Raw genomic sequence first — 19,551 nt, 5'->3', positions numbered from 1 at the left:
TTGGTCACCTTTTTTTCCCCCTAAGACCATCATTCATTTTCTAGCCTTGTTTATTCTATCCAAATATCTTCTCCTCCATACAAACTTGTGAATAGCCATACAAATCACACTTTAACTATGCTTTCAGTTTGTATTTGATTTGAAAGAGCTATTAATAAAAATGGAACCTGTGTTTGTAATGTAATTATTATGAATAATGGCAACATGAAGTTGAACTGAACCGAACTATCAGCCTTCATGAAACTGGTCTGCCTGTCAGTGCCACCAAGTATCTTTCAGCCTCAGATTTAGCCTCCCTAATTTAGTTTATGCAATGATACTGTGACCATTAGGTTTAATCAACTTTTCCTATTCTTGGATCACCTACACTGAAACCTTGAAGACAGGTTCTCTCTTTCTCTTCGTATCCGTGGTGATACGGGCTACAGAGTTGGGCTCAAGAAACAAATAACGGTTTTGAAAGTTCAGGCAGGAAACATAATTCAGAAAGCATGGAGTCATGGAATCTGAAATAATAACAAAGATTTTGGTTAGCTATTTGAGTGGGCAGCGTTCTTCATAAAGCAAAAACTCACACTTCAGGCATGCCTCAGAATCACCCGGAGAGCATACTGAAACAGATAGTTGGGCCCCCTCCCAGCGTTTCTAACTCTGCAGGTCTGAACATTTGCCCGGTGCTGTGTTTTGCATGCATTATCTCATTTATTTCTCACGCAGCTGTATGATATGGGTACTATTTTAATCCAGGTTTTATTAACGGCAAAATGGAGCCCAGAGAGGCCATTTGATTGGTGGTTCAGCCACTTCCGGTATGAGCCACTTCCAGTACGAGCCGCTTCCATTATCTTGGGGACGGGGGTTTACGTGTGTGTGCTCAGAGATTAGCACGCGTTTACTCTCTTCTAGGGTCCGAAGATGCAGAAGAGGAATCCCCATAGCAAAAAAAGCAAGGGTAAAAGGTACCTAGTCTGAATTTTTGGCCCTCTCTGGTGGTTTCAAGCCTGGTTGAAAAGTGTTGATCGGTTATCTCGCCCTGCCGGTGAGCATGCTAGGGTCCGCGCACCACCTGTTGGCCGTTAGTGTGAGGCGGTTGGTCTGAAACCGTCGGTCGTGAGGCCGCTGGTCTGACGTGGTAATTCCGAGGCGGTTAGTCCCTTATCCCTCTGCCCCTCATCTGTTTGTTTTGTTATGTTCTGTTTTGTTTCGTCTTTTTTCCGTTACTGACTGGTGGGGAGCGGCTCTCCCGTGTGTAGCTTTAGCTTTCAATCCATGTATGGCTTGTTAATGGTGCTTTAAAAAAATGTTTATGTCAGAGCTGGAGAAGTGGCTGAGGAAACTAGGCTGTTAGTCGGGATTCTTTTTCGTTTTTTATCAGACCAACAAACTTTTCTGACAGAAAAGTATTTAAATGTAATATTAGTTGCTGACAGTTTTTCTCCTTCCCTCCAGAGAGTGTCTTTATTTGTCAATAAATGTTTCAAACAAAGGCCTCGGAGGAAAGAAAGGGGATCTGGAAGCATAAACCTCTTCAGGTTCCCTCATAGTGCTTATAGGCATCGATCCGCCCACACACCCTTCAGGATCGCCCCTGGTTTTAGGGACATTTAAATAGGATGAAGACTGCCCTAGTCTTCAGCTTTGTCAGGTAGTTGCCCCGCAGGGATGTCAGACTTAACCTTTCTGTGCCTGTTGCTCTCAAAGCTAGATGGTAATGAGTTCGTGTGGCCACTAGGAGTTCGCAGCTGCTTGGGAAACGTGTTTCCACACGGTACAAGATCACTCCATACAAAAACCCATTTTGCCAAGGCATTCCTCAAATTAAAAGGGAACTCGGCGAATCCCCCCTCTAGAATAACTTGCATCCGAAAACCTGCCGTTTTATGTATGTTACATTTATAACCTAATATTTCATAATTATTTATAATAGAGATGACACACTTATAACATTAATGTACTATTTCCTTAGTAGTCCCATCAAAAAGATGTGTTAGGTTCAAGGAAGAACTTCGCCTAACTCTCTGTATAGACTCTTAAGAGTTGCTCATGTACTTAGACACTCAGTAATCATTCTTGGTGATGTTGGGCTGAATATGACAACAGTGACTGTACTGGCAATAATGGTGTGCCGAACAACATGTCCTCTGAAATCCTTAGCAGTTGTATTTTAGCCTTGCTTTGGCACGTATCATGTTCTTTCGTGTGTTGGTAGTTATTTCATTATGAGCGTTACCTTTCCAAATACAGAATGAGTGTGTTTTACTCATTGTCATTTCTCCTGCCAGGGGTACTATTAGGTTCATATATATTAGTAAGTGCTTAAGGCTATTTATATAATTCAAAATCAGTGTGTGCATCGAAAACTGATATGTTTGTTATATGTCTGTTATATCGCAATTTTTTTTTTAAAAGAAAGAAAATTACTGATAACGGTTGTTCAAGAATTGCTGTGCCCAGAACCATATAGAACTGCTTGGCCGTGACCAAGAACATTGGACTATTTTGGTACAAATTGCCTGGCTTATTGAACCAACTTCCTCACTGGTTCCATGGAGTCTTTCCTGTCACTCTTCAACAGACTTTTTAAAGAACCAATATATTTTATTACCCACTGTAATTGTATAACAGCTTCATTGACACCTAATTCAAATACCATCCATATAAAGTGTACAATTCAGTGACTTTCAGTGTACTCACAGAGTTGTGCAGTCATCACCAAAATAGATTCTAGAACATCTTCATCACCAAAAAAAGAGACCTCATGCCCTTTAGCTATCGTAACTCCCCCAACTCTATACCTCTCCAGCTGTTGGCGGCCAGTAATCTGCTTTGTGGATGTATAGATTGACTTATTCTGGACATTTAATATAAATGGAACCATATAATAGGTAGTCTGTTGTGACTGCTTTCACTTAGTATAGCTTTTTGCAATGAAGAGTTGTGACAACTTGTGTGGAAATGCTGTTTATGAGGACAGTTCATTAGAGACAGTGCCAAGGGCTTTCATTAGGGGCTGGTCCTCCAGGCACCCTCTGCCTAGCACATACCAAAATCCCAGAGTCCCAGGGGGAAAGCTGTTGTTCACCATAAATCATATTGTTTGCACAAACAGTTAAGGTACAATAAGCTACTCTCATCAGTTGGGATAGTGGGAGCCCTTCCCTCCGACCAAATCCAAGTTCCTAGATCCCAGCCAAGGGCCAACCTTGCAAGCAGGATTTTCAAAAACGATAGCATTGTCAGGCCCACTATGTTAACTCTTCTCTGCACAGATTTTGATACAGATTGTATTGATTCTGTAGATCAATTTGAGGGCTGCCATCTTAACAATATTAAGTATCCTACTTGATGAACATGGGATGTCTTTACATTTGTTTAGGTCTTTAATTTCTCTCGATATTTTGTGGGTCTCGGTGTACAAGTCTTGTAGTTCTTTGATTACATTTATTTTCTAAGTCTTTTATTATTTTTGATGTCATCGTAAGTAGAATTGTCTTAATTTTATTTTCACATTGTTTCTTGCAAATGAATACAATTGAAATAGAAATACAATTCAATAGAAATACAACTGAGTTTTGTATGATCTTATGTCCTGTACCCTTGAGCTGGTTTATTAGCTCTCATAGCTTTCTTTTTGTGCTCATGGATTCCTTGGCCTATTAACGTGGATTGATTTTTTTGAACCAGCCTCGCATCCCTAGAATAAACCTCACTAGGTCATGGCATATAATATACTTCTTATATTTGGCTACGTTCTGTTTGCAACAGCTTGCTAAAGATTTTGAGTCTATTTTCATGAGGGATATCGGTCTGTAGTTTTCTTTTCTCATACTGTCTTTGTATGGTTTGGTATCATGGTAAAAGTGTTCTCATATAAGTAGTTGTAAGGTATTTCCTCCTCTTCTGTGTCTTAGAGAGATGGTATAGAATTGATGTTAGTTATTCTTTAAACATTTAGTTTCATTCTCCAGTGAAATATTTTGGGCCAAAAGACTTTTTTTTTATTACAAATGTAATCCCTTTAAAACAATGGAACTATTCAAATTATGTATTAAATACTGAGTATATCCTGGTCGTTTGTGATTTCCAAGGGATTTTTCCATTTCAATTAAGTTGTCAAGTTTATATCTATCATAGGGTCTGTAATGATATCCTTTGTTTCATTTCTGCTATTGCTAATTTGTATTTAATTGTCAGTCTTGCTAGAGGTTTGTCAATTTTATTGATCTTTGCAAAGAACCAGCGTTCTGTTTTATTAATTTTCTCTATTGATTTTTCTATTTTCTATTTCATCAATTTTTGCTTTTATCTTGAATATTCCCTACTTTATCTTTGCTTTGGATTTATTTTGCTCTTCTTTTTCTAGTCTTGATTTGGAGCTTAGATTGACTTTTAGACGTTTCCTCTTTTCTAATATAGACAGTGGGCTATAAATTTCTCTTGCAGCAGTGCTCTGTGTCCTACAAACTTTGATGTATTGTATTTTCATACTCATTCAGTTCAATGCGTTTTTATTTGCCTTAATATTTCCCCTTTGATCAATGTGGTGCATTGTTTAGTTTCAAAGTATTTGGGGATATTCCTGTTACTTTTGTTATCGATTCCTTTGTGGTCAGAGGTAACACTCAATGATAATTTCGCTTGTTTTATGTTTGCTGGTTTGTTTTATTTATTTATTTTTCCTTTTATTTATTTATTTTTTGGTTTTTCAATTACAGTTGTCCCATTTTCCCCCATTGCTCCCCCCACCCAGCCCATCCCTTCTCCCACAATCATATCCCTCCCCATTGTCCATGTCCATGAGTCGTTTATACACATTCCTTGACTAGTCCCTTCCCATACTTATCCCCCTTCTCTCCCTCCCCCCTCCCCACTACTGACTGCTATTCTAGTCTTTGTCCTATTCAGTTCGTTTGTTTGTGTTGCTCTTTAGTTTCCTGTATTAGGTGATATCATACGGTATTTTGCTATCTTTGCCTGGCTTATTTCACTAAGCATAATTCTCTCTAGTTCCATCCATGTTGTCGCAAATGGCAGGCGTTCCTTCTTTCTTTCTGCTACATAGTATTCCATTGTGTAAATGTACCACAGTGTTTTGATCCACTCATCTACAGATGGGCACTTAGGCTGTTTCCAGCACTTAGCTATTGTAAACAGGGCTGCTATGAACATAGGGGTGCATAGGTTTTTTTGAATTAGGGTTTTAGGATTTTTCGGGTATAATCCTAGCAGTGGAATCGCTGTTTCAAAAGGCAGTTCCATTTTTAGTTTTCTGAGGTAATTCCATACTGTTTTGCATAGTGGCTGCACCAGTCTGCATTCCCGCCAACAGTGCAGTAGGTTTCCGTTTCTCCACATCCTGGCCAGTATTTGTTGTTTGTTGATTTGTTGATGATGACCATTCTGACAGGTGTAAAGTGGTGTCTCATTGTGGTTTTTATTTGCATCTCCCTGATGGCCAATGATGTTGAGCATTTTTTCATGTGCCTATGGACCTTCTGTATGTCCTCTTCGGAGAAGTGTTTGTTCAGGTCCTTCGCCCGTTATTTAATTGGGTTGTTTATTTTCTTGATGTTGAGTCATATAAGCTCCTTATATATTTTGGAGATCAGTCCCCTGTCTGCGATATCATTGGCAGATATGTTTTCCCATATGGTTGGTTTCCTTTTCATCGTGCTGATGTTTTCTTTTGCTGAGCAGAAACTCTTTAGTTTGATGTAGTCGCATTTGTTTATTTTTTCCTTTATTTCTCTTGCCTTAGGAGATGTATCCGTGAAGATATTGTTACGTGGGCTATCTGAAATTTTCCTGCCTACGTTTTCCTCTAGGACTTTTGTGGTGTCACGTCTTACATTTAAGTCTTTAATCCATCTTGAGTTTATTCTCGTGTGTGGTGTAAGTTGGTGGTCTAGTTTCATTTTTTTGCACGTCCCTGTCCAGTTTTCCCAGCACCATTAGTTAGAGAGGCTCTTCTCACTCCATTTTATGTCCCTTCCTCCTTTATCAAAGATTAGTTGACCATAGAGGCCTGGGTTTTTTTCTGGACTCTCTATTGTGTTCCACTGATCTATGTGTCTGTTCTTATGCCAGTACCAGACTGTTTTGATCACAGTGGCTTTGTAGTATTGTTTGATGTCTGGTATCGTGATTCCTCCTGCTGTGTTCTTCTGTCTCAAGATTGCTGTTGGTATTCGGGGTCTTTTTTGTTCCATGTGAATTTTTGGAGTATTTGTTCTAGGTCAGTGAAATATGCCAATGGCATTTTAATAGGGATTGCATTGAATCTGTAAATTGCTTTGGGTAGTAGGGCCATTTTGATGATGTTGATTCTTCCCATCCAAGAACATGGTATTTGCTTCTATTTTTTTTGTATCTTCCTTCAATGTGGCGTGATTTTCAGTGTACGGGTCTTTTTATCTCTTTGGTTAAGTTTATTCCTAGGTATTTTGTTTTTCTTGCTGCTATAGTAAATGGTATTTTCTCTTTTGCCTCTGTCTCCGATAGTTTATTGTTGGTGTACAGAAATGCCTTAGATTTCTGTATACTTATTTTGTACCCTGCTATTTTGCCAAATTCACTTATTATATCGAGTAGTCTTTTAGTGGAGTTTATAGGGTTTTCTAGGTATGCTATCATGTCGTCTGCAAATAGTGATAGTTTTACGTCTTCTTTCCCAATTTGGATGCCTTCTATTTCTTTGTCTTGTCTGATTGCTGTGGCTAGGACTTCCAACACTATGTTGAATAGGAGTGGAGAGAGTGGACAGCCTTGTCGAGTTCCTGATTTCAGGGGAACGCTTTCAGTTTTTGTCCATTGAGTATGATGTTGGCTTCGGGCTACTCCTATATAGCCTTAATTATGTTAATGTATGCTCCCTCTATTCCCATTTTGCTGAGTGTTTTCATCATCAATGGGTGTTGTACTTTATCAAATGCTTTCTCTGCATCTATAGATAGGATCATGTGATTTTTGTCTTTCATTTTGTTTAGGTGATGTGTTATATTTATTGCTTTGAGAATATTAAACCATCCTTGCATCCCCGGGATGAATCCCACTTGATCATGGTGTATGATCTTTTTGATGTATTGCTGGATCCTGTTTGCCAAAATCGTATTGAGGATTTTAGCATCTATGTTCATCAGTGATATTGGCCTGTAGTTCTTTTTCTTCGTTGTGTCTTGACCTGGTTTAGAATTAGGGTAGAAAGAGTTTGGGATTTTTTCCCTCTTCTTGGATTTTTTGGAATAGTTTGGTTAGGGTAGGAGTTAGTTCTTCCCTCAATGTTTTGTAAAATTTGCCTGTGAAGCCATCCGGCCAGGGCTTTTGTGTGCAGGGAGCTTTTGGATCACTGTTTCAATTTCCTCCTTTGTTATTGGTCTGTCGAGACTTTCTACTTCTTCTTGGTTCAGTTTTGGAAGGTTATACGTTTCTAGAAATTTGTTCATTTCTTCTAGGTTGTCGAATTTCTTGCCATACAGTTGTCTGTAGTAATTTCTTACAATTGTTTGTATTTCTGAGGTATCAGTCGTGATTTCTCCTCTTTCCTTTCTGATTTTGTTTATTTGTGTCTTCTCTCTTTTTTTCTTGATGAACCTGGCTAGAGGCTTGTCGATTTTGTTTATTTTTTCAAAGAACCAGCTCTTGGTTTTGTTGATTTTTTGGAGTGTTTGTTTAGTCTCTATGTCACTTAATTCTGCTCTGATCTTGAGGATTTCCTTTCTTCTTCTTGCCCTAGGCTTTGTTTGTTGCTGTTGTTCTAGTTCTTGTAGCTTTAGGATTAGTTTTTTATTTTTATTTTTATTTGAGCTTCTTCTGTTCTTTTCAGATATGCCTGTATTGCTATGAACTTCCCTCTTAGGACTGCTTTTGCCGTGTCCCATAGGTTTTGGGCTGTTGTGTGTTCATTGTCATTAGTTTCTAGAAATTTCTTGATTTCCTCTTTGATGTCATTGTTAACCCATTCGTTATTTAATAGCGTGTTATTCATTCTCCATGAGTTTGGGTGTCTTTGATTCTTTTCTCTGAGGTTGATGTTTCGTTTCAAGGCATTGTGGTCTGAAATGATGCTTGATATCATTTCAATTTTCTTGAATTTGTTGAGGCTTGTTTTGTGTCCTATCATATGGTCTATCTTTGAAAACGTCCCATGTGCCTTTGAAAAGAATGTACATTTTGCTTCTTTGGGGTGAAAAGTTCTGTATATATATATATATATATATATATATATATATATATATATATATATATCAGTTAATTCCGTGTGGTTTAGTGTGTTGTTCAATGCCTGTATATCCTTGGTGTTTCTTTGCTTGGATGATCTGTCTGTTGTTGATAATGGAGTGTTGAAGTCCCCTACTATGAGTGTGTTGTTGTTAATATCCTTCTTGTGGTCTTCTAGTATTTGTTTTATGTATTCGGGTGCTCCTATGTTGGGTGCATATATGTTTATCAGTGTTATATCTTCTTGATGGACTGTTTTTTTAAGTATTATGAAATGTCCTTCTTTGTCTCTTTGTATTGCCCTTGCTTTGAAATCCGTTTTGTCTGATATGAGTACTGCTACCCCAGCTCTTTTGTCAGGTCTGTTTGCTTGGAATACTTTTTTATATCCCTTTACTTTCAGTCTATGTAAATCTTTTGTTTTGAGGTGTGTTTCTTGTAGAAAGCAAATATGTGGGTCCTGTTTTCTTATCCATTCTGTTACCCTATGTCTTTTAATTGGAGCATTTAATCCATTTACATTTAAGGTTATTCTCAACATGTATTTATTCATTTCCCTTTGTACCTCTGTTCCTCTACTCTTTATGTATATATATATATATAATTTTTTTTTCTCTTTCTTTTTCTTAGACTATTCCCTTTAGCAACTCTTGCAATGCTGGTTTGGTGGAGATGTATTCTTTTAGTCTTCCTTTGTCTGAGAAACTCCTTATTTCCCCTTCTATTTTGAGTGAGAGCCTTGCCGGGTCGAATATTCTTGGTTGTAGGCCTTTGTTTTTCGTTGCTTGAAATATTTTTGACCATTCCCTTGTGGCTTGTAGTGTTTCTGTTGAGAAATCGGTCGACAGCCTTATTGGAGCTCCCTTGTAAGTTATTTGCTGTTTTTCTCTTGCTGATTTTAGGATTCTCTGTCTTGGAATGTTGCCATTTTAACTATGATGTGCCTTGGAGTGGGTTTTGGGGGGTTCCTCTTTATTGGAACTCTCTGTGCTTTCTGGACTTGCATAACTCTTTCTCTCATGAGGTTGGGAAATTTTTCTGTCACTATTTTTCCTATCAGTTTATCTATTCCTTGTTCTTCTGATTCCTCTTTGATTCCGATTACTCTTATATTGCTCCTCCTTATGCTATCCTGCAACTCCCTTATCTCTTCTTCATACTTTTTAAATCTTTTTTCATTTTGCTGTATCGTCTGAGAATTTTTTCCTACATTGTCCTCTTACTCACTAATACGATCCTCTGCCTCGTTTAGTCTGCTTTTGACTGATTCTACTGTGTTGTTCAGTTCAGAGATTGCATTCTTCATTTCTTCCTGGTTCTTGTTGATAGTTTCTATGTCTTTCTTTATGCTGGTGTAGTTCTCTGCAAGTTCCCTGTAATTTTCTTGCAGCTGTTGGTAACTTCCTTGGAGGTTGTCGTAGTTGTTTTTGAGGTTGTCGAGTATATTTAACTTCTTCACCATCATTGTTTTGAATTCCATGTCTGACATTTGGGCTATGTCTATTCCACCTGCCTTTCTTTCTGGGGATTCCTCTTTCCTTTTTACATTGCGAGGTTGTTTCTGCGTCTTACCATGTTGGATTCTTCTGGTTTTTTTTTTATTTTTTGGGTGATGGTCTGCTTTGACTTCCCTCCTTTGTGGTGTGAGATTCTTTATTGGAGATCTGTGGGTTTCAGTGGTTCAGTCTCTTTGATCTCCTGAGCCTGATGTTCTTGTGGTACCCTTTATGTCATTTGTTTATGCTCTCTGGTTATATTTCAGATGGTTTTTGTTAGGATCTTCCTTCTGGCTAGTTGATTGAGAGTCACTCTAGCCACTTTATCTTGAATCCTTTTGTGGAGGTGTCAGTTCAGCCTTTGTGTGTTGTCTTGTTTTTCTGTATCCACAGCTGGTCTACTGAGATGGGTCAGAGGTTCCTGTTCCTTGCAGCAGAGGGCCCCCGCATGGCGCGTTCCTTAAGGGCCTGTTGGAGCTAGCCAAGGTGTCCTTCCCAGCATGCCTGTGAGCTGGTAAGGCAGCCCGAGAGCTTGCCTCAGGCCTACGGCACTGTGCTCCGGGAGTTGGTCTCTTGCCTGCCAGTGCTGGGCCCCAGACACTCGTGCACAGTGGAAGTGAGCGATTGGTCCTCATTGATGTCAGCGGGATGTTTTTGCGCATGCACGTCCGTGCTAGCCCAAGGCGACCCGGGAGCTAGCCTCAGGTCTGCTGTGCAGTACTCAGAGAGTTGGTCTCTTGCCTCTTAGGGTGGGGCTCAGAACACTTGTGCTCAGTAGAAGTGAGTGTCTGTGAGTCCCTGCTGCCTGCTGTTGTGGCGCTGCAGCCGCCCACTGTTCCCGCACCCACCTGGACGGGCACGAGCAGAGCCTGAGCAAATGCTTTGCGCTCCTGCCTGGCACTTGGGCCTGGCGCCCACTGGAGCTGGCCAGGCGCGACTGCACACAGTCTTCTGCGTATCCAGTGGGCCCTCTCTGCGCCCGTTGGGGCACTGATCTTATATCTGTTGGGGTGTGTCCGAGGGGCACCTGGGCTCGCGGCCCTGCACACCTGGGCCAGTGAATGAGGACACTTCCCTATGCGCGCCCGCGACCCAAGGGGAGGGTGGGGAGTGAGCCAGTGCACTTCTCCACCTGCGCTCCTCAAGAATGTCCTATCACCCCCAAACTTCCCCCCACTCTCCACAGTTCACAAGAGAAAAATATCAAGGAAAAATGACGATTTCACTTGCTCAGCAGCACTGTCTCCCGTCTTCCAGCGCCAATGCCGCCTGGTCGATTCCCGACTCTGCCAGCAGGCAGAGATCCGCTTTCCTCCTGACTCCTCTCTGGGTAAGCCTGTGGTCGCCAAAAAGCCTTTGTGTCCTTTCAGCCGCAGCTCAGGCAGCCACCCCAATCAGGAATCCCGTTTTGTCCCTTTTTCTTCCACTATCCTCACGCAACAGGTTGTTCCCAGATGGCTTTTCTCTAATCCAGCAGTGCCAAGGCTCGACTCCTGCCAGTGTCCAGCTGCTCACCAAGATGTTCTGTCTGCAATTAGTCCAAACTACAGACGGGTCTCGGGAGCCTGAGGGCGCAGCCTCCCCTCACTTCTCCGCCATCTTCCCTCTCTTCCTTATTAATTTCTTGTATTGTTTCTATACACTCTCTTTTCAAATCTTTTTCTAGCCTTTGGCCTTTAAGTCTTTCTGCTTACTTTGGATTCAGTTTGCTGTTTTTAGTTTCTTAAAGTAGAAGGTAGAGTTAACTACTTAAGGTTTTTCTTCTCTTTTATTCTAGGTGTTTACAGTGTAATTTCCCTTGTGCTGCTTTAGCAGCATCCATAAGTTTTGGCATGTTGTGTTCTCATTTTCCTTCTCCTTAAAGTATTTTTTTTAATTTTTCCTTGTGATTTCTTTGCAATAGTGAGTTGTTTAGTGTTGTTTAATTTCCAAATATCTGTGAACATCTCACATTCTCTTCTCTTATTGACTTCTAACAATTCCATTATGGCTGAGAATGTATTTTTTATGATTTAATTTTCTCTAACTTGAAGTTTGTCTTATGGCCTAACATATGGTTTATCCTGGGCAATGTTCCATGTGCACTTGAGAAGAATATATACTCTGCTATTGTTGGGTCATGTGTACCGGTTTTTCTTGAGTCTAGTTAGTTTATAGTGTATTTTGAGTCATATATATATATATATATATGTATATATACATATATACATATATATATATATATATATATATATTTGTTGATAATCTTGATCTTGAAGATGGTGTAGTTTAAGGGGTTTTTTTGTTTGTTTGTTTGTTTTTTCAGTCAGTCTAGCTGGTGTAAACATTGTTCTGGCCCTGTATGTGGATTGGGTACTACTTCCTCCAATCTTTTCAAGTGTTTTCCCCATCTCTGGTTTTGGGTAGTGTCTTCACATGAATATAGTGGTCAGTACTTTGCTGACTGCTCAAGGGGGTTCTTCTGCGGGTCTTCAGGGTTTTCTCTTTTTGCAGTTCTCTCCTTGCCAGTTCTTGGTCTTATGAATTCTAGCTGCCTTGTACCCTTCAACTCAAGGGGCCCTCTGGTTCCCACCTGGGTTTCCTCTCCCTGTATTACAACCTTAAAAATCTCGACAGTAAGGTGGCTCACCTGTTTTCTGTCTTTCTTTGTTTTCTTTAGCTTTTTGAAATCGTTGTTCTATTACAGTTGTCCCATTTCCCCCCATCGCACTCCCCTGTCCTTCCCACGCCCCTACAGTCATTCCCTGCCCTGCTGTTCATGTCCATGGGTCATTTATACTAGTTCCTTGACTAGCTGCTTCTAATTGTTGTTTTCTATTTCTCAAGGATCATTGTCCTTCATTTTCTGTCTAGAATCTGTGTGTTTTGTTACTTCAGGCTAGAAGATAAATTCTGATGTATTTTTTGTATCCTCACCTGAAGATATTTTTTTCATTGCTTTTAGAGAGAGAGGAAGTGAGAGAGAGAAACGTCCACGAGAGAGAAGCATCTACTTGTTACCTCCTGCACATGTGCCCCTACCAGGGATCACATGTGCCTGATGGGGCTGGATCAACAGGTATGTAACTGCAACCCAGGAGCATGCCCTGACTGGAAATCAAACTCGCAACCTTTTGGTTAAGGGAGGACACTCTAACCAATGGAACCACACTGGCCAGGGCTCAGGTCTTTTTATGCATAAAAAATATTAAGTTTAAAAATCACTAGGAGCTTCTAGGTTAGTGGTTTCCAACCTTTCCATTAGCTGATTCTCATCTTATTTCATTCATGTTTTACCCAAGGAAACCATTTTTGATATATGTTGTACTCTAAGCAAAGTACAATAATTAAATCATAGTTAAGGTTTGCCTTGCTTATTTCCATTAAATGCATAATACATAATAAGGTATATAACTCCTAATGGGAAGGTGGTAATAGTTATTATTGTTTATCCCTTTTTTTTCTTGTTAAATACTTAATAACGTATATGACTCCCCATGGGAAGGTGGTGAGTACACAGAAGGTAGACCACACAGAAGATAAACGACGTTTCAGTGAATCTGGGCTGCTTTGTCACGGTTGATGGAGGATTGGCTACCTAGGTAGGGTTTGAGAATAGAGTGGGGGCACTAATGAGATGCACATGTCCTCACTTAACTTGTCAATGTGTTTTGTGACTTTAAGTGAAATGACATGTAATGAAAGCGATTTTACCCCAAGATAATTGATATAAATAAGAGTGACTTTCTGCAGCATCTCATCAACATTATAATGAAACGCTGTTGAACAAAATAGCATTCAAGGACCTGCTGTATATTTCTTTAGGCTGTGGGAACAAGAAAATAAAGTTGACCAATAATAATCCGTGAATAGAGAGAAAGGAAGAGCTTCAAGATCACAGAATATAGAGAAAATTGTGGTCCCCTTTACAGTCTCTGGGGCCCTGCTTGTTCCTCTTTTGATGTTTCTGTTCCCCTCGGTGATTTCATGTACGCTCTTTCCATGTTTCCATGAATGCCTGGGAGCTCTTACTTCACCTTTGGGTGGTCTCCTAGGTTTTCTACCTCGCCTCTCCTTCTCTGCAAACTAGAATGGATCTGCTCTCTCGTCCATTTTAGCAAGATAACACTTCCTGCTTTCCTATGACTTACATAGGAATGCATTTAGAAGTCTTATTCATAATAGAATATGAAAGCCTTAATCTGCCTTGGGGGTTATGCCCTTCTCAGTGTAGCAGACACCTGTGTAGAGAAAATTGTTCAATTTCTGGCACTTTGATGACAAAAGATCATACAAGGAGTTAGCATAGAAAGGGAATATTTAGAACAGAACACTTTCCCAACTCCTTAAACCACAGCACACAGGATGCTGCTTTTGTTACCTACAGACAGGTAACCTCAGTCACTGCTGCCCTGTCTCCTGAAGTCCCTACTTAGTAGTAAAGTACTGAGGGCTCCGTGTAGGAAATAAAACTTTTTATGTTTCAGAGAATGAGGGGTTTATATATTTCTCCAACCATGCCCCTTAAGATTAAAGTGTTTTGCAATCATATATGGCTCTAGTGGTCTGGCCACCAATGCCCAGAGAGAAAGGAGAAACCGCACAGGTTTTGAGAAACAAAAACCTCCTCTTGTCTCCTAGTAATTCCCAAAAGCCAGATGTGCTGCCATGATGTCACATTGAATGCTAATGCAGAAGCCAGAGAATCTCATGGAGGAATGAGCTGCTTCTATCTAAAAATGCACTGTATATAAGTATGCTGTGCTTCTGTTTAACAATCACTTCCTTCCCCCACTAGCTGATCTTCTTTCCTGCTAATGTTCTGTGCTTCCTCAGATATAACCAAGTTGGCTACATCTGCTCTTCAGAAGTTTGTGGCTGAGCAATGCATTGACATTAAATATCTGAGGATGTCTTCCTCAAATAGCAAGATCTCTCTGCCCTCCTGACCTTTTTCTATTTTGCTAAACAAACAACAAAAAAGTGAGTTTTGATCATTGCTGAGATTGACTTTTTAATATGTTAAAACCTAGGTTAAGAACTTGATGATGAAATGAATGTACTAGTCTCCCTTTTCTGTTTATTGTAGTGTGAAGTTATTTTCTAAGAAGTGGTCAGTTTTCTCTGAGGTAAGCTTTGCTTTTTTTGGGTAATTGGCCACCTTTGAGAAAAGGATAACATGCAGGCATGTTATCAGAGGTGTCACTCCATTTTGTCTGACATAAGCTCCTCTATTATTTTCTGTCTAATTTCATTTTCCATGAATTGTTTTCCTGCATGGATGAACAATGATTCTAACAGCCTCTCTGAGATTAAATGTGTGGCTTTAAAGGTATGGAGCACAGAGAGAGTGTAAGGTCATAGATCCAATGTAACCAAGTTCAGGTTAGCACCTCTGTCCACAGGCAACCTCTTCTTCTCAACCCCTCACTAAAGAAAAGGGCAGACTGTCTTAGAAGTCAGAGCAGGGCTAGGGCACATCAGGGCAGCTGAGGTCATGTGTACACAGATGGAAATGCCAAGACTCTGTTTAACACTAAGTAAGGAAGGTGCTCTGGTTCCTCCTTTGTTGAGTCTCGTCTCAGGATTCCTCAGTACCGGTCACTGAGTAGGGGACCTGGTAAAATATTGTACTTATGCGCTCCCACCCAGGTGGGACTGAAACTAACAGAATCCACTCATCTGTCAGTGTGGGTACATAACTCCATCTGGCTCGCCACGAAGGATGTTTACATGTACATGGCAGTGTTGGGCCAGGTGGGGATTCAAGGAAGGTGGGCCCAAGGCCTAGTAGCAACAAGTGCTCTAACACAGAGAGAGGTTTAGATTTAGAATCCCATGCAGTTGTCATCACGAGGCCCTGTGGAGTAAAGCCCCAGCCATCAGTCTGGAATTCAGAGCCCTTCTGCTTAGAAGAGGGCTGGGGAGAACAAGGCAGGGTTTGTAGTACTGGGCAGTGGGGGATGGGGCTTGGGAGCAAAATGAGAGCCACCTTCTCAGATTCTAGGTTCTGGTTTACTTTTGAAGCAAAAGCAAAATGCCCTTATTCCCAAGCCCCTGGGTGAAGAACTGGTAAAAATACTCTTTATTCTGCTTCCAGCCATGACTAGTTTGGGAGACTGAGAAAGAGCTTAATCCTCCTACTGGTGGAAATGTAATGGCCCCACTTTGGACACAGAAGGCTGAGAACTTGACTATGCCTGGTAGGTTGGAACATCATTCATCACCAGGGTGATTAGTTTTGGTCCAAGTGGGACACATATCTAGGGTTATGGCTAGGAGAGACCCTTGGAGACACTAACCGCGAAATTTCAATCAAGACAATATGGAACTTTGAACTTGCAATGCCCTGTCACAGGAAGTACCTCATATGCTTTCATAAGAACCCCAATATTTAGGCATTATTCTCCCCATTTCACAGCTCAGACAATTGAGGCTTAGAGATACTGACTAAATGCTGAAGGCCATGCCGTTGGTGGACACATGGGGCCATGCAGTCCAGTTGGAGAGGTCACGATGGGGAAAGCTCCATAACGCAGGGCATGGAGCATGGTTTGGCAGAAACAAGCTGGCAGCGAGGTGGGACCCAGAGTGCTGACTTCAGCGACTGCAGAGACAAAGCTGGTGAGCTCTGATGTCAGGGAAGAATTTGTTTGTCTCCTGCTCAGTGTGAACAAGTCTGGGTCCTTTGGTATCAAGGGGAGAGAGTCGCAAGCACTGCCCTGTAGACAGGAAGAGGAATGACAGAACTCTTTCACATCACATTTAGCCGAAGAGAAAGCATTAGGCCAAGCCCTCGTTGACTATACGTAGGCTTAGAAATCTTCCACCAAAACCTTATAAAGTGAAAGGGGGCTCTACTAATAATTTCCCTAAGACAATGGCACAAATTGGGACCTATTGCAGACACATCAGAATGAATAATTACTTAAGCTATGAGCACAATGGATCCACAGCAAGCTGGGTATACCCTCAGATATTCCAGGATGCTGCAGTCTCAGACAGGCCAACTCCCTCCCTCTCCTCCAGGGGAAGACAAAGTCCAGTTCCACTGTGGACCCATGGATGATGTCAGACCCTTGTTGCAAAAACCATACCCACCGCTTCTGCAAGTTCAGAAAACCTGGGAAATATCCCAGACGTTTTGGAGTTTCCAACAGTGTGTGTGGGTGAAAGATCGGGGATTTGTAAAAGAATTACACGATTAGGAAGCCAAAAGACCTGGGTTCTATAGATTTGCTGTCTTTTTTCTTTGGGGGAAGCTAATGTTGGTAAAGTGTAATCCCGTGCTCTTGTCTTCACTTCTTTTTTATCTGTAAAATAAAAATATTAACCTTTGTTTTCTTAAAATCAAAAGGAGCAATAATAAAATAAAAATATTGCTCCCATAGAAGAGCAGAGTGTTGAAGTATTGCTAATTTGTAGGGCCAGAGTCATATGACAGCAGTGGGAATGATTTTTCTTTTCTTCTGTGGGACTGGGAGCTCAGGGCTAGTAGCAGGAAAGAACCTGCTCTGTAAGGTTGAGCGCTTTGGTGAGTAAGAGGGGAAGCAGAGCCCTGATGCAGGTGTCCTCACTGTGACAGTGTCTCCTGAAGAGAGGATAAGGAAGAGGGATACTGCAGGAGCCACATTTGGGTATGTGGATGGTTTTAGAATTTTATATCCTGATCTAAGAGATACAATCTGAGCTTCTCCTCACCAATGGATGGGAATGCTCTTCAGTTCTTTTTAAAGCCTTGCCTAGATAGGTTTCAAGTTTCTTTTCAGGCACTCCCCAAAGAGCTCTGCTATGTGCCTGCATCAGTTGATGTGAGCTCATGGTGGGAACCTGGAACGCAAAGACACCTTCTCTGCACCTACCTATGTGAAGAACCCAGCCCTACATAAGCCAGGCCCTGGCAGCAGTTTGAGAGCCACAGTCGACATTACTGTGTGCTCCCTTGATGAACAAAGCTCCCTCCCTAGCTCCTCTCCCTCTTCTTTGAATCTGTTTTGCTTCCTCTCTTGATTTCTACCTTGAGGGGGTGGGGCAAGAAGCCCTTCGCCAGTGACACAGGCAGCCAATAAACACATATTCCAGAAACACCCTGTCTTAATCTGTGCAGTCTTCTGTAACAAAATACCACAGAACTGGTGGCATGTAAACAACAGAAATTAAATTCTCACAGTGTTCTGGAGGCTAGAAGTCCAAGACCAGGGAGCCAGCATGGTTAGCTGAGGGTCATCTTCCTGGTTTCTAGCCTTCTCTCTGTGTCCTCACATGGTGCAAGAGCTAGGGAGCTTGCTGGGGTCCCTTTTATAAGAGCATTAATCCTATTTGTGAGGGCACCATTCTCATGACCTAACTGTCTCTCTAAAGCCCACCTTCTAATGCTGTAACACTGGGCATTAGGATTTCAACATATGTAACTTAGGAACACACAAACATTCGGGTCATAGTACTCAGGCTCCTTGCATTGCAGGTGGAACTCTCTCCCTATTCCAAGTTTTATAGCAATACTTCAGAGATCATGATGGGAAACTCTCTTGTCTACGGCAGAACCAGGGAACTTCACAGGTGGGCAATACATGAGAAAGTCAGACTGCTTTGAAGGCCCAGAAGACAAAGGGCCAGCTATGACACATAAATGGAAGGCAGTCGAGGAAATAAATAGTTTCTGCATGCGCTTTGGTTCTAAAAATAAAATAATTCAAATTTCTAGTAATACATATTGAAACCAATTTAAATCTATGCTAGGAAAAATCATGTTAGGGTTTGTTGAAGAGAAGGTTGTACCTCGGAATAATCTCAGATATATCACAGGAATTATTTTGGCTGAGACAATTGGTATAAGTTGTGGCCATAGCTAGGTGCATTGTACTTATACACCTTGAAGGAGCATTTCACGGACATCACTTTTCTTATTATCTGAGTGTGAATTGAACAGTTAATTTCTTGGATAAGAAGCAGATCGACTCAGAGTTTTGTTTCTTTGCATTGTCTCTTAGGTATGTGGATGGTTTTAGGGTTTTATATCCTGATCTAAGAGACACAGACTGAGCTTCTCTCCTTCTCTTTCTATTCGTGGGACTTAGAGAAACTGGCTAAGAAGTGGACCTCATAGTAGACATTAGGCTTAAGAGAAAGCAGTCAAAGTGGAGGATTTCCTATAAAACCTGAGAAATAAATTGGAGTCATTTTTGCTTCATTAGTCAAGGATGAGGTGATTCCCCAAGGAGAAGTCTTATTTCTATGTCATTTCCTTCACAAACCCTCCATTGAAGCTGAGATGATAGAAGATATTGACATTTCTACCACTAAGGCACCGCCGAGTTCCACATGGTCTTAGCTACATCATCTCAACTACCTGAGAATGTGGGTGGCTGTAACACCCTCCTCGGTGAAATGGGCCATCAACGTGCTTCTGAGGGTCTACGTACAATTAGGCAGTAATACCGTCTCTTTGGTGAGTGTAAAGTTGGGGTTTTTGAACCCAAATGCACATTCTTCTCTGGAAAAATAAGAAGGAAATGCTGTCCCTTTGAATCTTGGCACCATGTTCCCCCTACCTACCGCTAGGGTTATCTTCTTCAGGGAATCAGAGCAGTAGTACTATCAGCTCCTTCTGCGTTCCTGGGTGAATATGAAGACAAGACAATCAAAGGAGCTAACAAGAATTGTTATCACAAGGAATCTTTGACTTGTATCTTCACTACTTCTTGCTGCTTTAGTTCTTGTCTTTCCACTACCTCAAGCATCACCTGCTGATGAAGATAATGCCAAAGCCACCGGCAGAAGGGCAAGAAGCCTGGGGCTTCATTCAAGGTCCCTTTGATGTCTCTTACAATGAACATGCTCTGGTCTGAACCTCTAGTCA

Source organism: Furipterus horrens, unplaced genomic scaffold (assembly GCF_987537825.1).
Source record: "Furipterus horrens unplaced genomic scaffold, mFurHor1.1.pri manual_scaffold_30, whole genome shotgun sequence".
Taxonomy (NCBI): Eukaryota; Metazoa; Chordata; class Mammalia; order Chiroptera; family Furipteridae; genus Furipterus; species Furipterus horrens.
The sequence above is the reverse complement of the archived record's forward strand: the minus strand, read 5'-3'. Positions refer to the sequence as shown.